Genomic DNA, 18217 nt, shown 5'->3' with positions numbered 1-18217 from the left:
TGTTTTGCATGATGTGATTTACACCATTTATTTCCAGGCAGTTATGTTATCATGTAACTTATATACTCATAGCAAACTCACTCTTCAAGTGCCACTCTGTATGTAGCCAAAAAGGGCACCATCCACACACAAGAGGGAAGCAGCAGCAGGCTTGGGTAATCCAAAGTTTGCACAAGTACAAAGAAAAACTGAGGGGGGGGCATAAGGAGGATGGGTGTCTTTCGGGGGAGTACTTTTAACATCACAAGCTGCATACAAATTAATGCATGTGCTGACATAACTCAGTGGCAGAGCATATCGTTTATAGGCAGAAGTTCCTGTGTTTAATTCCTGGCATCTGCAGGCAGGGCTGGAGAAGAGGCCCTTGTCTGAAACCCTGGACAGCCAATGCCAAACTGTGTAGGCCAGTGGTTCTTAACCTTTTTTGGTTCATGGACCACTATGAGAATCTGATGAAAGCTATGGACTCCCATGAATGAAGAAATACAATTTATTGTATTGCATTAGAAATTGTTTTGGGTTTTTTTTGCACCTGGATCATGGACCCCCTGGGGTCCATGGACTACAGGTTAAGAAGCCCTGGTGAAAACAGTACTAAATTAGATGGACCATTGGTCCAAGTATAAGTAAGCTTATGGTATAAGATAGCTTTCTTTGTTCCTATTTTTTGAGAGTCGTTACATATTTTGCAGAGGCAGCCAAGGCTCCCTAACTAGCATATATGTAGGAGCCACATGTTTGCAAACCTGTGTTTCTTGTATTCACACTTCACGTTTTTTAAGCATTCACTTTAAAAATTGGAGACCGTCTCCATATATTACACAGCAGTCGCATTTGCTGAAAGTGCATACATTACCCACAGAAATCATATAAACTGGAGGACATACCCATATCTTCCAATACCTGACCAGGCACCCTACTGAACAATGGCACTCCATGCAACTATGTTGCATGTCATTTTAAATAAAAACATGGCTTAGCATGAATGTGCAAGCATGTGGGCTCCCAGAGAGGAACTAGTTTGCCCTTCCCCAGTCCTTTATGCTGCCACATCATACTAAGCTAAGCCAAAGTTTGGCTTAGCATGTCATGCTAACCCAGGCTCCTGGTTAACCTATCTAAGCATGAGCCATAGCCAAAACCAAACCTTGGCTACAGCTTGGTTTGGCTTAGGGTGATATGCAAACTAGGCCCATGTATGTTTGATAAAGAAAATACTGTAGTAACTCATGTCTATCTGCAGCTATTATTTCTGCCACATCAAAGGAGGGATTGATACATGCCTTGGGTGTGGTATTGTAGGCACCCCAGCTCAATGAACTTGTATTCCCTTTGAGTTTTTTTTAAAAAAATAAAAGCCAAATTATCTTTTAAAAAATTCTCCTGAAATATACAAATCACCAATCATCATTATATTACTAGAACCAGATGTGCATAACACAGCCTTTATTTCTTCATAAAATATTAACAAACCATTTTAATTGTAAATGAGAGAATGAATGGTCTGTCGTTTCTTCTTTTTTTACAGAATGGCATTTGCAACTGCAAAGACTAAAAACACTTCTCTCTGTTGCTATAGTAGTTGCTAGTTTCATAGTTCATGGAAATGCCATAAATATGATGTATCTTGATTTCAGCAAAGAACTTGACATAGTAAAATTTGCTTTGGACAATTCTGCTGTTAGGTGGATCCACAGCTGTACCTAACACATTACTGGCTCTGCGTTGATCTGGAAGGAAGCCTCAAGTAGGTGTCACAGGGCTCTGTCCTAGGCTCCATACTGTTCAATATCTTTATAAATTGCTGCCCCGGCTCCTACTGGGAGAAAGGGCGGGATATAAATCTAATAAATAAAAAATAAATGACTTGGGTAAGGCATAGAGAGATGCTTATTGAAACAGCAGATGATTCAAAATGGGAGAGATAGTTAATATCATAGGAGAGAGAATCAAGATTCAAAAACAGGCTGGAAAACTAGGCCAAAGCCAGTGAGATGGAATTTGAGACTTAAATGTAACATCATGCATCTAGATACACAAAACACTAATGCCATCTTAGGCTGCATTAAAAGAAGCATGGTGTCCAGATCATGAGAAGTAAGCGTCTTACTCAGTTATGTGCTGGTCAGGCTGCATATACATTCTGTGTCCAGTTCTAGACACCACATTTTAAGAATGACATGGACAGTGGTGTAGTCATCCAGGGTCTCAGGGGGTCTTAGACCCCTTACTTTTTTGGGAGCAGGGTCCCTATGTCTCTAGCATCCTATGAGCATGAAAGGGAAGTGCGTTAACCATTGAGAAGAGTCTTCTACCATGTTCCTTGTCCTTTCCTGCTGATTGGAGCCAATCAGATTGAAAGGAGGCATGTTAGCCACTGAGAAGACTCTCTTAAATAGCTAACACTCTTCCTTTACATGCTTATTGGCTCCTAGGGACATATGTTGTTGTGGGAGAAGGCATTAAGAAGGATCTCATTCTCAACTCAGTAGCCAAAAAGGGTGTGTATGACTATCCTGAAGGGACCCTGCACTTCTGAATTTGCCACTACACTACTGAACATGGAGAAGGTGGAGCATGTAAGAGTAGGGCAACTAGGATGGTAAGGGGTATGGAAACCGAGTCCTGTAAGGCACGGTTGAAGGGACTGGCATGTTTAGCCTGGGAAATAGAAGATTAAAGGGATACATGATAGCTGTCTTTAAATAACTGAAGGGCTGTCACCCAGTAGATGTCACAGATGTTCTCTTATTGGGTATTTGAAGAAAGCAGATTTCAGCTGTGCATCAGGAGAATCTTAACAATATGAGCTGTTTGAAAGTGGAACAGACTGTCACAGGAGATGGTGGTATCTCCTTCACTGGAGGTATTTAAGCCTAGGTTGGATCAGAGTTGTCTTAGTTGCATCCTGCATTGCAGAACCTCTATTGAGCAGAGGGTTGGAATAGGTGATCTCCAGGTTCCCTTCTACGATTTTGTTTCCCAAATTTCATATTTGAGCAGAATTCAGTAGAATAGAATCATGCTTATTGAGTTAGTCCATAAATCATAGCAGAATAAAACAGAGTGTCCAAACTTTCATTAAATGTGCAGTAGTCACAATTAAAAATAACACATAAAATATAAACATATGCTCAAAACAAACAAATCTTTGCTTATATTCAGCAGGTGCAATCACAGTAGCATATTCAGCTGTTCTGCTCATGTGTAAATCCTGCACTTGATCAGGGACTAGCATACTAAGCTCTGTCCCCGTGTCACTATTCCCATTCTCCTCTAATTGGTGGAGTGTGACTGTGCAAAGTGGAGAGCCCCCATCAGTAAAGAGGCTAATTATGTAAGGTTCTGAATTGCACAGGGAGACTCCAGGAGGTAGCTTCTCACTTCCCACAGTCACCTTCTATAAATTAGAGGGTGATGGGGATGGCAACACGGGGGGACAGAGCTTAGAACACTCATCATCCCTTACCCTGCTTGCATGTATGATTTACATGCAAGTAGAGTGCCCAAATAGTTCCATTATGCTAATACAGTGGCCTATTTAAATCAGTGCTGGGAACCTAGCCTCTCTCAAAGGTTTATCCAAGTTCCTTAAAGAGACTGCAGGAAATAGTAGGAAAAATTGTCCCAAGACATGACTGTTTAACTTGAATTGAAAACAGCTTTGTTTCACATACTCTTCTTTTAAGTGAAAACTCTTTCTGCATTCCTGTCGTTTTTTAAATATTTTATAGAATGCTTCCTTTCTTTCACTTTATTGTAAAAACTGTCTAAACTGTTAGCTCTCTCATTGGTTGAATGGAGACTCTGCTGTCATCTATTTTTCTCACACAGAATTTATGTTTTTCTAAAAAATCACATTTCTTTCATTTCTCCTTATTTAAATTCCTTCAGTTTATTTTCTGTAATTAATGGCTGCTGTCCTAAATTCAACACGTTATCTCTGCCTTTCTCTGTGCCAGTGGCTTATTTTCATCCCTTTCTTCCCCTGCCCTTCCAGATGTTCAGCGTTCATCTGCATTCTTTTAAACATTTTTGCCCCTTTCATTCTTACATGAGTTTTAGTTCTTCTCTATTGCCATTTTTCTTATATCATTATATATAATTAGTTACGCCCCCTCTTCTTCTCCAAACAGCGAACAACCACATCAGATATAGAGAGAGGCAGGCAGACCCCTTAAAAATGTTTCCAGAGCTACTCTCTCCCTATCTCTCCAAAATTCTTTGAAGTCTCTAGTGTTTCTTTTCTGACATACCCACACATATATATATATCACATCATTCTTACACAGGAGTGGAATTGGGGGGGGGCACGGAGGAGAGAAGGAGATACATTTGTCTTGTCATATATTTCTTAGCCATTTAGCAGACTTGAAGATCCAGTTATTGAGAGCAATCAGGCAGTAATCTTCTTAACAAAAGATGTTTCTGGAGATTGTGCCAGTACCATTAAGGGAGTTTAATCAGTCCTTCTGGCTCCATTAACCCTGCGTTAGACAAGCCTCCAATCTTAAAACAATATGTATGAATGAAAATATATACATAATATCAGCAATTGTTCTCCACTTTGGGACTTATCACCAAGTCAGTGTTGCCTGAATGTCATGGGACAGTATAAGAGAAGCATAGTGGGTCATCAGGTTAAACATCACCCAACATGAACTAGGGCTTGGGTAAATGAAAACTACCAAACATCACCGTTTTTAGATATTTTAGTTCAATGTTCAGATAGTGAGAAGGTAATTGATCTTTTAATGGACAATTTTGAACCAGTTACTTTTGCAGTCGCTACTTTTGCAATGGCTGCACAAAAACTGAGAGATGCTCTTGTGAAAGCGATCATATTATGAAAAGAACTCCTTTGGTTTTACGTATATATGTATGTATATGTCTGTATACTTGCACATGGCCTATGGCTAAGCCTGCAATAAAGTATTGATTGATTGATTGAACTACCAAACATGCTAATCAGCAAAAAGAAAAGGATGGCTGTGAAAGTCTTCTCATTGTCCTGTCTGAAGGCTTAGGACCCTCTACAGATACCTACAGGATACCTGCAACAGAACGCAAAAAGAAAAACTGAAAGTTGTAAGAACCTAACCAGTAGGGTGCTGTAGACAGAACAGTCAGAGAGCTGAGCCCAGATGATGAGTCACAGCAACAACAAAATAAAGTCTCAGGAAGGTTAAACATGTGAACTCCAAGAGTCAAGCCAAACATCTGGGGACACCTCTGCCCTCAAGCCCTGATTCCAGTCCTGTTCTGATGTTTGCCCTAATTTTTAATGCAAATTTCTCTGAACTTTTTTCTGTTCATGTTCTCATATGTCCTTTCAGTCTTCCTAGTCCCATCAACTCCATTAGTCTCTCTGCACACTCTTAGAAATGTGAGCATGCAGTACCAATGTTCTCAAAATGTTCTCCGGTTTTCACTTTAGGGGAAAAAAACACTCACAGCAGAGCAAACTCTTTAGATAATATTTATATATTTATTTATTTATTTATTGCACTTGTATACCGCCCCATAGCCGAAACTCTCTGGGCGGTTTACAGCAATCAAAAACATTAAAACAAATATACAATTTAAAACACATATTTTAAAAACAATTTAAAACACAATTTAAATTTTTAAAACAATATAAAAACAATTTAAAACACATGCTAAAATGCCTGGGAGAAGAGGAAAGTCTTGACCTGGTGCCGAAAAGGTAACAGTGTTGGCACCAGGCGCACCTCATCAACAGGATCATTCAATAATTTGGGGGCCACCACTGAGAAGGTCCTCTCCCCTGTTGCCACCCTCCAAGTTTCCCTTGGAGTAGGCACCCGGAGGAGGGCCTTTAATCTTGACCGTAGTGTACGGGTGGGTTCATATCGGGAGAGGTGTTCCATCAGGTATTGTGGTCCCAAGCCGTGTAAGGCTCTATAGGTCAAAACCAGCACCTTGAATTGAGCTCGGAAACATACAGGCAGCCAATGCAAGAGGGCCAGAATCAGTTTTATATGTTCGGACTGCCTGGTCCCTGTTACCGATCTGGCCACTGCATTTTGCACAAGCTGCAGTTTCCGAACCATCTTCAAAGGCAGCCCCACGTAGAGTGCATTGCAGTAATCTAATTTGGAGGTTACCAGAGCATGGACAACTGAAGCCAGGTTATCCCTGTCCAGATAGAGACGTAGTTGGGCCACCAACCAAAGTTGGTAGAAGGCACTCCGTGCCACCGAGGCTACCTGAGCCTCAAGAGACAGAGATGGTTCTAGGAGAACCCCCAAGCTAATATTACTAAATGACACCCTGATTTCCCCAGACTATAATTCCTATTGTTGTTGCTGTCATGTACCTTCAAGTCGGTTATGACTTATGGCGACCCTATGAATTATTGACCTCCAATACCATAATTCCTATAGTCAGCTGTAAAGAATGCAACTTTACCTTCAATCTGCTGCATAGCTTCTTTCTCCCTCCCTCATCTCCTTCCACTCATGCAATATCCCAGATGTTTGTCCTCAGAATTCTCCAACTGCATGTGTGAAATTTGATTATACCCCTCTCCCATTTTGAAACTGATAAAGGGCTTTCTGTTTTTATTTGAAAAACAAAGATGTCGTTACCTACCTCATTAGTCTCATCCTCCATAAGTAGGGACCTGCTATTACCTTCTCTTTGGGTTTATATTGGCATCCATCACTGTTGCAAAACCCACATTTTTAATAGGGGAAGTGATTTGATTTAGCACTATATATCTTTACAACGGTGATTTTGATTACGTACTGTGCTATGTTTATGCTTTTGTATAAACTCACTAAATGAGAACAAAAAAGTCAGTAAGATGTTTATCAGGATTTTGCAATGATTTAATAGATTCTCCATTAGGTTACCATTAACAGAAGACTATTTCACATTAATCTTACAGTGAAAATTGGGCTACTCTGAATAATCCTCTTCCATGTAAATGTTATCCATGTAAATTTATCATGTATCCATTTATCCATTTATCCATGTAAATGTTAAGTGACAATCTACAAAGAACCACACAGTGCTAAAGCTTTCCCTGCTGGGGTCAGTGTAGGCAGTAGTGGCTTTTAGGGCTGCATGAAGGGCTTTGCTTGTCTCCCAGCATCCCAGCACTGCACATCTCTGCAGCGTACCAAATGGGAGATGGGGAGGAGCAAGGCAGCGGGGAGCTCAGCATGGTGCAGTGCAGCAGCAGAACCAATCCAACGCTCCCAATACTGCACTCACAGCGTGTGAACCCTTGTCCCTCCCCCTCTTGGTAACTGACAGCGATGTGCAGTGTTGGGAAGTCTGTCATGGGCCCTAACCTTTGGCAAGATTGGGAGGGTGAAGAGTGGGATACAGACGTTGGGGATGGGATTGCCAGTACTGATGAAAGGAATGAAGAAGGCATGTAGGAAAGGCCTCCTGAAGCCTCTGGGCCTGTTAATAGAATTGATGAGAAAACACCAGAAAACCCCACTTCACCTGAGGCAGCCAATGAAGTATCTTCACTGGCATTCAACCCAGACCTAGCCGTTGAACAGATAAATTATAGCAAATGGTTGGGATTCTCCCAGAAAGAGTATAGTGAAATCAGTTTGTCAGAGCCAGAGGTAACCATATCTCCAAGGTCAAGAAGGCTGGAGAAGAGAGTTTGCAATTAGGCCAATTTTGTTCTACTTCTAGAAAAAGACCCTGCCTTGCATCCCTTGCAAGAAAGAGTCAGAATTAAGCCCTCCCCCTCTCTGATATAAACATGTAGCAGAGCCTGTTTAGAATTGTTGCGACAGCTTGTCTGTTATTGCCTCCATGTACCTAGTATGTTCCTGAGATATACCTAATTGGTTCCTGTGTAGTATCCTGAGGCATGCATAGTTTGCTCTGTATCCTGATTCAAGCCTAGAGTGTGATGCTGTGTTCCTGTACTGACTTCTGGAATAAAGCTTCATCCAAGTCCCAAGTCTGCTTCTTTGGTTGGGAGCCAGGACAAAACCAGGAGAGCAACACAGTCCCACATGTGCAGCCTCACCAGCCGCTACTGAGTGCAGGCACCCAATCAATGGCAAAACCTAGACATAGTGAATACAATACTGTGAAACAACCCACAGAGTTGCTGCAATGGCTCTCAAGGTGAAACAATGCATCCCATGTCTATGGCTGTTGGCCATCAATTGCAATACTGTCAGAGGAGCTGCTGCACAGTCTGTAGGGTGTATATTTTGACTCCTGGTACATCTGACATGGTAGGAAGCCATGGAGGTGATAGCACTGCGCAGGGAAGCACTGCACAGTAGGTTTATAGATCATGATCGTATCTATTAATATGTTCAATATTTCACTTTACCCATTCCATAGCTAAAAGGACTGGCCTCAATATGCCCGCATATTCACCACAAATTCAGCTGTTTCACACTACCCTGGAGACCCTTGATGATGCAATGAAATCAAGAGCTTCTGCCATTATTGCAGATAATATACTGACAACCCCATCAAAGTAGATACATCACAACAGGACTAGAAGGGGGAACACTTGGGAGAGTATGCATTCATTATCCAATTAATAGATTTCTGGCAATATTGTGCAGTTACTGTTGACAATGGTGACTTGAAAACCCCCATCAAACTATTTTATCAAGACAAGTCATACACCTCAATAGATAACTGAGGCTTCAAATAAGCTATGAAAATATGTTTTTAAATTATATACTGTATACACCATATAGTACATGTAAACGATATCCATCTTTTCATTGCTGCATGTAAAAAGAAAATCAGTCCACTCATCAGGTTGTCTAATTATGTTCTTCCATATTGGCAACCTACAATGAACAATGGGCACTTTCCTTGCTTAGAGAAGGGGATTGTGTGCTATGATAATCTTGGTCAAGAAATCATCTGCTTCAAGTTTAAGTTTGTGAGGGCATTGTCATAAAGTTTCTCATCTGAAATTAATTGCACTAATGGAAAGTTGTGGGAGTCATGTAATAAATCTGCTGCAGAAAAACAAAGAGCAAAGATTTTTTTAAAAAAAATGTGAAGATGAGTCTGAGGAGAATGTCAGAGTAAATAACAAAGAACAATGCAGAGAGATACAAGGGGGCTTAGGTAATTCAAATGTGAAAAGATAAAAGTTAATTCAAAATAGGTAAATAAGGAATAGTGGCAGGTTTCAAGGGGGGAAGGATATCAAACAATTGTGTGTGTCATTAAATATAAGGAATCAAAAGGTGAAAAATAGATTCTAAAAGATAATTTGGTTATGTGGCATTAAAACTGAATGGTAAGTAATAAGAGAAAAGCATAATCTGTGTCTAATGTTAAAAACAAAGGAACATTATGAACCAAATAGGGGGAAAGAACCTGGTACAATTTATTAATGTCAACAAAATCTCAACAAAAATTCTGTAAGTCACAAACTAACTACAAAGAAAAACAAAAGGGGAAAAAAACAGTGTGTAACTTTTGGTGATAAAGACTGAGTAGACTGCAAATTCTGACAGGCACATAGTGAAGCTGCCTCACACCTCAGCCCTCCACACCCCAAAATTACAAAGAGCTCCAGTGTTCCCAATTTACCAGGGACAGACCTAATTTTCTGGCACCTGTCCCTCATGAATCACTGGCTACATTCACATTGCACTTTATTCCATTATTCCCACAATTTCTTACCTGGTAATTTGAGCATTATATTGGACCTTTCATGCAACATAAAATCTGGTTTCAGAAATCTAGTGGGCAGGATAGAGAGGCAAGCTCTGGTGCTGGAAGAAGTTTATTAAAAGCTCAATGCGTTTCGGAACTGGTCCTTCATCAGGAGCTATAAACATTAAAACAAACTCAAATCACTATAGTGAAGCCAACACTGTGGTCTTGAACATAATCAAAATATTTTAGAGACCACACTTCATATGACTCATTTAACAAACATCTAAAAGACTTAAAAAAAAAAAAAACTTTGTTTAAAAAAGTTGTCATGTGTTATCCTAGAACTTTGACACAATACTGACAACTTAGAGAGCTATAATGTGTGACTCAGAAGAGACAGAATCTTATACTGGTCGTGGCAAAACAGCTTAAACATAACACTTCTGACCCTCCCCCAGGGAGAACAGAAGGGACTAGCCCTGTACTGACCTGTGAGGATCTGTTTATCTTTCCTGTGTCGGGCAATGCACATTCTCTAAAACAGGCCCACACTACATACAAACTGAACTCAAATGATGATAGTATATATAAGATGAGTGTAATCAGCTCAGCTGTGCAATGGCTGTGCTTGTCACTAGTACTGATCCAGCTGACACTTACAGTGACTGACTGACAGATACATAAGTTACAGAAAATCAGCAAAATTTCAAGAATACCCTTGGTTATGATATTATTGAAAACTCAGAGAAATCCAACTCCTCATTTAACCCTAGAGGTACCAAACTTTTCAAATAAATGATCCAAAATGCCTCCCTCCTGCTGAGTAGTCTGTTGTTACCCACAACACTTTCAATGGCCCAAAATGTTATATCGTTTGCCTTATGTTGTTTCTCAACAAAGTGTTTGACCAACGGAGCACCCATTCTTTGATGTCTTAGATTGCACAGATGTTGCCCAATTCTAAGTTTGAGTGGTCTCGATGTCTTCCCTACATAGATCTGATTGCAAGGGCAGGAGATGAGGTAGATGACCCCTGCAGAGTTGCAGGTTAGGAAATCTTGGGTATAAATGTGCTTTCCAGTATTGGGATTAGCAAAGAATTTTTTATTTTGTGTAAATTTACAATATGAGCAGTGGCCACATGGATGGTGTCCTGTTGGATTAGATGTGTGAAAAATCGTTGGTTGACACTGTTGCGCTCTAATGCCCTGAACCAACAGGCCTGCTGCTCTTGTTGCACAGGGCACTGTGCGGAGTAACAACGCTCTTCAGCAAAGAAATCACGACTCAGAATTGTTTGCAATAACACCCTTTATCCAAGACACAGCAACATACATAGCTTCTCTCCTATCACCCCCCCCACACACACACATTATGTTCTGGGCTTGCAGGCTTTATACCCGGCCAACTGATAAGCCACAGCTGTGTGGCCTCCACAATTAGAGTAGTCATCTTTAACCCCTTCCTACCTCGGGGAATGACTTAGCAACATTGCTCAACATCCCCCACCCATTCTCTGTGGTAGGAGACCCATGTTGCAGTAACAATTATATATACATGTAATATTTGCTCTTTTACACAAGTCCCATACGTTCACATAGTTTCATATGTTTCTCTGTACATAACGGCTTTGTCAGAACATCGGCGACTATGTTGGATGTTTCACAATACTTCAACCTGATTAACCCGGTTTGTATACAGTCTCTTACTTGGTGAAATTGCACACTAACATGCTTTGTTCTTTTCATGTTATTTTCTGCCGTTGCCATGTATATGCATGCCTGGTTGTCTTCATGTATCAGGTAAGGTTTTGTTATGTTCAAAGCAACCTCCTGTATCAACCAGTTATACCATACTATTTCATTGCATGCTGTCGATAAACTGATATATTCTGCCTCAGTGCTTGACACGGCTACAACTGACTGCTTTCGGCTTGTCCGGTCAACCAGTGAGCCCTGCAGCATTATTGCTATCCCAGTCGTGGATTTTCTATTACTGGGATCTGCTGCATGATCAGCATTTGTATAACATTCTAGGCTTTTGTCGCTGGAGTTTGACAACTGCAGTTTCATTTCACATGTGCCTTTCAAGTACCGTAAGACCCTCTTTATGCCATTCCAATCATATTCAGTGGGTTTTTCAACCCTGCGTCCTAGAATGCCAACTGCATTACTGATATCCGGTCTGGATACCTTTGCTATATATAGGAGTTTACCCACTATGCTTCGATACATACTAGGATCTTGCAGAACCTTACTGTCTTGTTCTCTCTGGTAATCCACTACCATGGGTTTACTCACAGGTTTACATTCAGACATTTTGCACTCATATAATACTTGCCTTATCTTAGGGGCCTGATGTAAAACAAAACTTCCATCACTGTTTCTCTGTATTTCTGTTCCCAGGTAATGTTTCACGGAACCAAGGCATTTTATTCTGACATGTTTTTGTAACTGTCTCTTAAACGTTGCTTCCTCCTCCAAGCTGTGACACATAAACAAAATATCGTCTACAAACACCAGACAGAAATTATTTCCCTCTTTTCTATCTTGAATGTAAAGGCAGGGATCTGCTCTACTCCGCCTGAAATTCATTTCAGTTAAAATGGCATTTAGTTTGTGGTTCCAACATCTGGCGCTTTGTTTTAACCCATAGAGAGATTTCTGTAAACAGCAAACCAGGTTGGGATTTTCTACATGAGAGCCTGGGGGTTGTTCCATATATATAGTTTCATTAAGGTCCCCATACAGAAAAGCTGTATCAACATCGTAGTGATACACTTCCATGCTCCTAGTTGCTGCTAGTTTTAGCATAAATCTAATGGATTCGTGTTTAACAACAGGAGCGAATACTACATCGTAATCCTGACCATAACGTTGATGGAATCCCTTTGCTACTAAGGGAGCTCGATAACGCTCTGCTCGCCCATCACTATTTCTTTTAATTTTATATACCCACTTGCATCCTATTGTTGTTCTACCACATGGTAGTCTCTGCAAAGTCCATGTTTTATTCCGTTCCATTGCTTGAAGTTCTTCTTGCATGGCGTCATGCCATTTCTGCTGTTCTAGACTGGGTAATCTGGCTATATCCTCGTAAGAGGTTGGTTCCAGTGGATCATGCATGATTGCATTCATGGTAAACCTAACCGGGGGTCATCCAAAATTGGATCGCTTGGATCTCCTTAGTGTAGGTGATGTGTCAATAACATCTTGTTTACTTTCTGGTTTATTGTCTGAAGCGATTTGCCTACTCATTCCCTCAGTTACTGGGGGACTTGCTACTTCGTCCTCTGGTAGCTCCCTGAGTCCTACTGTTGTACTGATGTTTTTACAGTTCCCCCAATCCTGCTCCTGCATTTTTACGCTTCTAGTGACAACAATACGTTGTTCCTTAGTTAGCCAAACATGATGGGAAGCCCCTTCAAATCCTAAATAAGATCCTTTCACTGCTCTGGGACCCTGTTTCCCTTTCCTTTGTGCTTTTGGCACATGCACCCAGCACGTTGAACCAAATTTTTTTATTTGTTTTAAACATGGCTTTTGCCCATTTAACATTTCATAAGGAGTGCACTGTACAGTGCTGGCATACATACGATTCAAAATATAATTTGCATATATAATACATTCACCCCAAAATTCTCTCAAAAATGGGGAGTCTGCCAGCATAGCCCTCACTGTATCCTGTAAATACCTGTTCCTCCTCTCGGCTACTCCGTTCTGGTGTGGGGAAAACGGGGCTGTGAGTTCATGTTTAATTCCTTTTGCAAATAAAAAACTATGCAGTTGTTGAGACAGAAACTCTCCCCCTCTGTCTGACCTAATTCCTGCTATCCGTGTTTTATATTTTGCCTCCACCCATGCTATATGGTGTTTTAGTGTTCCAGCCGCCTCATCCTTGTTCTTCAATAAATAAACAAATGAGTACCTTGTAAAGTCGTCCACCAGGATGAAGTAAAACCTGGCTTGTCCCTTTGTCTGTTTAAATGGCCCTGCTAAATCCATATGCAGTAATTGGAATGGTCTTTGGGTATTATGTCTCCTTTCCTTGTTTATTGGAGCTGCTGTGGCTTTCCATTCATTACATATCTCACAGCTTATATATGCAGGACAGTTTTTATATTGCAAGTCTGTGCTGTGTTTTTGTGTTTTCACTAAAGCTCCAAAACTAATGTGCCCAAAACATCGATGGTAATTGTGTATACATTGCTCATGTTGTGGTCTGTTTTCTATGGCATTAACCCTTTTCTTTGCCTTATTTTCAATCATGAATAATGTATTTTGCACCTTTCCTTTTACACATACATTGCCCTTTCTGATTTCACACTCTTTGTTAGCAAAACATACATTGTACCCCATGCCATTTAATTTTATCACTGACATTATATTTCTTTCTAAATTTGGCAAATACAGTACATTAGTGACTAACGTGTTCAGACAAGTGAAATACACTGCTCCTACCCCTTTAACCTCTCTGCTGCTTCCATCTGCCAGGAAGATTTGTTGCTGCTTTGCTGGGGTCAGAGTTTGGAACAGTTCAGCATCTTTTGAGAGAAAGGCTGTTGATCCTGAGTCAAGGACCCACAACGTGCTGTTTTCTTCTTTCTTTTGTGTCCTTCTGGCACTCACGACATGCACTTCAAACGGTTCAGTGTCCTGTCTGCGTTTCTTTTCCTCCGTCTTACCCACCCGGCACTGTCTGCGAAGATGGGATGGGGAACCGCATTTGTGACACCGCCTCTGCCCATACACTCTGCTACCGCCCTCAGTCTGGTCCGGTTTTTCCTTGCTGCCTTGCTTGCTTCTTTCTTGTCTCCGCTCAGCCTCCTGCAGTAGCTTTGTTGTTAAGTAATTTACATCCAGCTCCTGGTCAGGTAAGGTTTCAATTGCACTTATAACTGCATCCCATGACTCATTTAATGTGGAGAGAATTATGTACACTTTTTGTTGTGGTGTATGGTGCACATCTAAGTCCTCTAACTCTGCAAACAAACTCAGCATTTTTGTATATGTGTTTGCATTGCTTCGCCCTCTTTATAACAAGCTTGATACAGCCTCCTCACGAGTAATACTCTGCTGCCTGCTGTATCCCTTGTGTTTGCCCATCTAAGGGCAGCCCAAACTTCCCTTGCTGTAGTTAGCCCTCTCACGTAAATTAACTGAGAGTTTTCCAGAGATAATATGAGCAAAGCTCTGGCCTTTTCCTCTGCTCTTATCCACTCTGGTGATCTCGAGGGACTGTCTCCAGACACAGTGTGCCATACTCCCTCCTTTATGAGAAGCATTTCTGCCTTTACTCACCAGTAAGCATAGTTGGTGCTGTTCAGTTTCTCCAAGGGTATAGACGAGCTTCCAGACGTTGCCATCTCGCCTCCTGTTCAGTTGTAGGTAACTCTGACCTGGTCTTCTTTGTTTTCTGCTTTCTCTGGAACACATGGTGCTTTAGAGCTCATTGTAAGCTGGGCCCATAACCCTTGTTGCACTCTAACGCCCTGAACCAACAGGCCTGCTGCTCTTGTTGCACAGGGCACTGTGTGGAGTAACAACACTCTTCAGCAAAGAAATCATGACTCAGAATTGTTTGCAATAACACCCTTTATCCAAAACACACCAACATACATAGCTTCTCTCCTATCACCCCCCACACATTCTATTCTGGGCTTGCAGGCTTTATACCCGGCCAACTGATAAGCCGCAGCTGTGTGGACTCCACAATTAGAGTAGTCATCTTTAACCCTTCCTACCTCGGGGAATGACTTAGCAACATTGCTCAACAGACACTTGTTAACACCGCTCCTTGCATGCTCTGTGTGGATCAACCAGTCCTTGAGATTTCTTGTTCTTCTGAATGCTACCATAGGTCACGTTGTCAGGCCTGGCAGATCCTGGACCAAATGCCAATTGGAGCGAATGTATATTTGGAGTCTCTTAGTAATTGGATAGAACGGAAGGATACATGCTGTGCGGCTCAGCACTGTTCTTTTTTGAGGGCATAACAAAATGTCACCTTTGTAGGGTACCCTCTGTCATAGAAGCATTGTGCTAGAGATTGGGATTCCTGGAGGTAATCCTGATTTCTTGAGCAGTTACGCTTTACTCTTAAAAATTGGCTATATGGTAGATTATTTTTCAGATGTGCAGGATGATAACTATCGTACTTGAGAAAAGTGTTCCTGCCCTTCAGAAATCTAGTGGAATATAATGGAACTTTAACTCTAATTTTTCTCATAAATAATAATCTGGTTGCAAGCCTGGGAACCTGGAAAATCAGGAGTGCTTTGCAGCTGCTCATGTGACAGGCATCCCAGCATGCAATGTGTTCCTACCCTTTAGACGCACCAAATTTATTTTGCCTGACAAACATTGCACAGGTATTCTGGCATAGGCACGCGTAGCAGTGTTCCCTTTCTCCTTTTCCCACACACATCCCTGTGTCCAGACACTAACTGGCTCACTGTAGTGCACATGTGTATAATGGGTGAGGGATGGAAGGTAGGTGCTGTTCATTGCAGAAGTGTTAAAGACAGTTGGACAAAATGCCAGGATATTGGGCAAAAAACCATGGTTCCTTAACGCAACAAATACTGCAGTGTGAACGGAATTTTAGAAATCGTGACAGAAGCACTACCAGTTTAATCTGTTAAACTAACACAATAAGCCCCATATCTGAATGCAGACACTGTTTCTGTTTGGTTGCTATCTGGGAGTGCGGGGGGGGGAAGAGATTGTGGGGATGGTACTTTAAAAGTTTGTTAGTGTTGGGGTGCTAAAACTGCTACTCTTTGGGTTCCAGGTTCCTTGTCCAGATCCATACAAAAGAAATCCCTGAACGGGGAGTAGATGCACCTTCTCTTCCGTGTACATGAATGTAAAATATACACGTCTGAACAATAAGGTGCAACTTGCAAGTTTCAGAATCTTGAACTATTTACAACGCCAAGACAAGTATTCCTTTCTAGTGTATAGCTAAAAGAACATATATTCTTTTCGCTTTCAAATCAGTGTAGAACAGGCTGTTGCGGAGTAAATGAATACAACATACAACAGCAAGGAGATTAGCAGCAACATGTAATGGGTATGGGGAAGGAACTCAGAGTATGAGCATAGGGAAGTTACAAGTACACGGAAGGGTCCCAATTTCACCTGTATCGGAGGGTATGCCATTGAAATAGGACTAAGATAAGAAGGAGAAATATGAAATAAAATGAAGATGAGAAGGCAATTTAGGCCTTAGGCCTGACCAGCCTCCGACAATTGCCATGGCAAAGTCTGTCTAGAGCAGAGATTCAAATGTATAAATTCCAGAGATATTCACTGAACAGACAGTTGAGTTGACCTTCATTGTCTGCCTCCCACTCTCCCTCAGGGCAGTGCCACTGCCAAATGAGTGTCTGAAGAGTAGAAGGAGAAAGATTGTCAGGGAGAGTTCCTCAAGCAGACTGTATGCTGCTACAGGATATGGACTGGAACGGTGGGAGAATGGTGGCTATCTGATGTGGAAAATAAATGTATTTATTCATTCATTTGTATTCCACCTACTTCATGGGGTCTGAGGCACATTCCATTAATTTTATTTATCCCATTTCTCTCCCAGCCACATTCCAAGGAGTTCAGGCCAGTATACACAACGGTTTTCCCATTTTAGTCTCACAACAAAATGGTGGGGTTAGTTAGATTGAGAGGCAAGCCCAAGGTCACCAGCTGAGCTTTGTGGCTAAGGACAGTTTGAGCCTATGTTTCCTCCAATCCATATCCAAATTTTTGCCCCAATGCCACACTGTTAAATGCAGCACACTGTTATGATTAAATACATTGCAGTAAAACAATAACTCAAACTTAAAACAAGTAATAAAACACAGCACACTATAAATATTTTCTAACCAAAATAATCAGCTCAGGGTCAACACTGCTAGGTCTTTTTTTTATTATTATTTACAACAGTCCCCCAAGGACCAGAATGCTATTATTTATACTTGGGAATCACATACACACAAAAAAAATGTGTTCCTCTTTACATGCAATGCTTTTTTTAAGTAAAAAATGGGGTGTAGGTACTCATATCTTGATAAAAGTGCTATGGGTGCCAGCACAAAATGGCTGCCATGGGCAGCACAAAATGGCTGCCATGGGCAGCAAAAAAGTACGTGCCGGTACTCCATAGCAGTGAGTACTGTCACAAAAAAAGCATTGATTATACTTACACCCTGCCCTCCCTCTGAGGAACTCAACATGCTTTCCATATGGTTTCCACATCCCAGTCTCCATCTGGCAGTTTATGGGCCAGATCTGTTTAGCTTCAGCAGTGCAAAAAGTGTATCATGTCTTTCTCTCAGTTCATTGTGCCATGGTGAGTGCCAGCTCACCTCTTGGAAATGTGCTCAGCTGGGCCATATTCATTCTCCTATATGCTTGCCAGCTAATAATTCAAGTTTTTGGAGCCAATTCAATCCATTGATAAGCTTAACACTGCTGCAGCAATCTTTTGTAGTGCCTCTGAACTGAGGTCAACTCATACAGAAAAATGGGGAAGGAATGAGGTGGTAGAAGGGATGGGGCAAAGAAGACTGCAGGTGGAG

The 18217-nt window shown here is 41.3% G+C and overlaps 1 long non-coding RNA gene across 1 annotated transcript; it reads right to left on the bottom strand.

The window, feature by feature from the left end:
- Positions 1 to 1568: 1568 nt before the first annotated feature.
- Positions 1569 to 10186, bottom strand: LOC133363735 (uncharacterized). The gene is made up of 3 exons (XR_009757745.1): positions 10132 to 10186; positions 9667 to 9814; positions 1569 to 1819 (listed from the first exon to the last, which is right to left on the bottom strand). It is a non-coding gene; the product is annotated as an uncharacterized LOC133363735 (long non-coding RNA).
- Between the last annotated feature and the right edge of the window lie 8031 nt (positions 10187 to 18217).

The sequence above is a fragment of the Rhineura floridana genome, chromosome 9, assembly GCF_030035675.1.
Source record: "Rhineura floridana isolate rRhiFlo1 chromosome 9, rRhiFlo1.hap2, whole genome shotgun sequence".
In the NCBI taxonomy this organism is placed as follows: domain Eukaryota; kingdom Metazoa; phylum Chordata; class Lepidosauria; order Squamata; family Rhineuridae; genus Rhineura; species Rhineura floridana.
The sequence above is the reverse complement of the archived record's forward strand: the minus strand, read 5'-3'. Positions and strand labels throughout refer to the sequence as shown.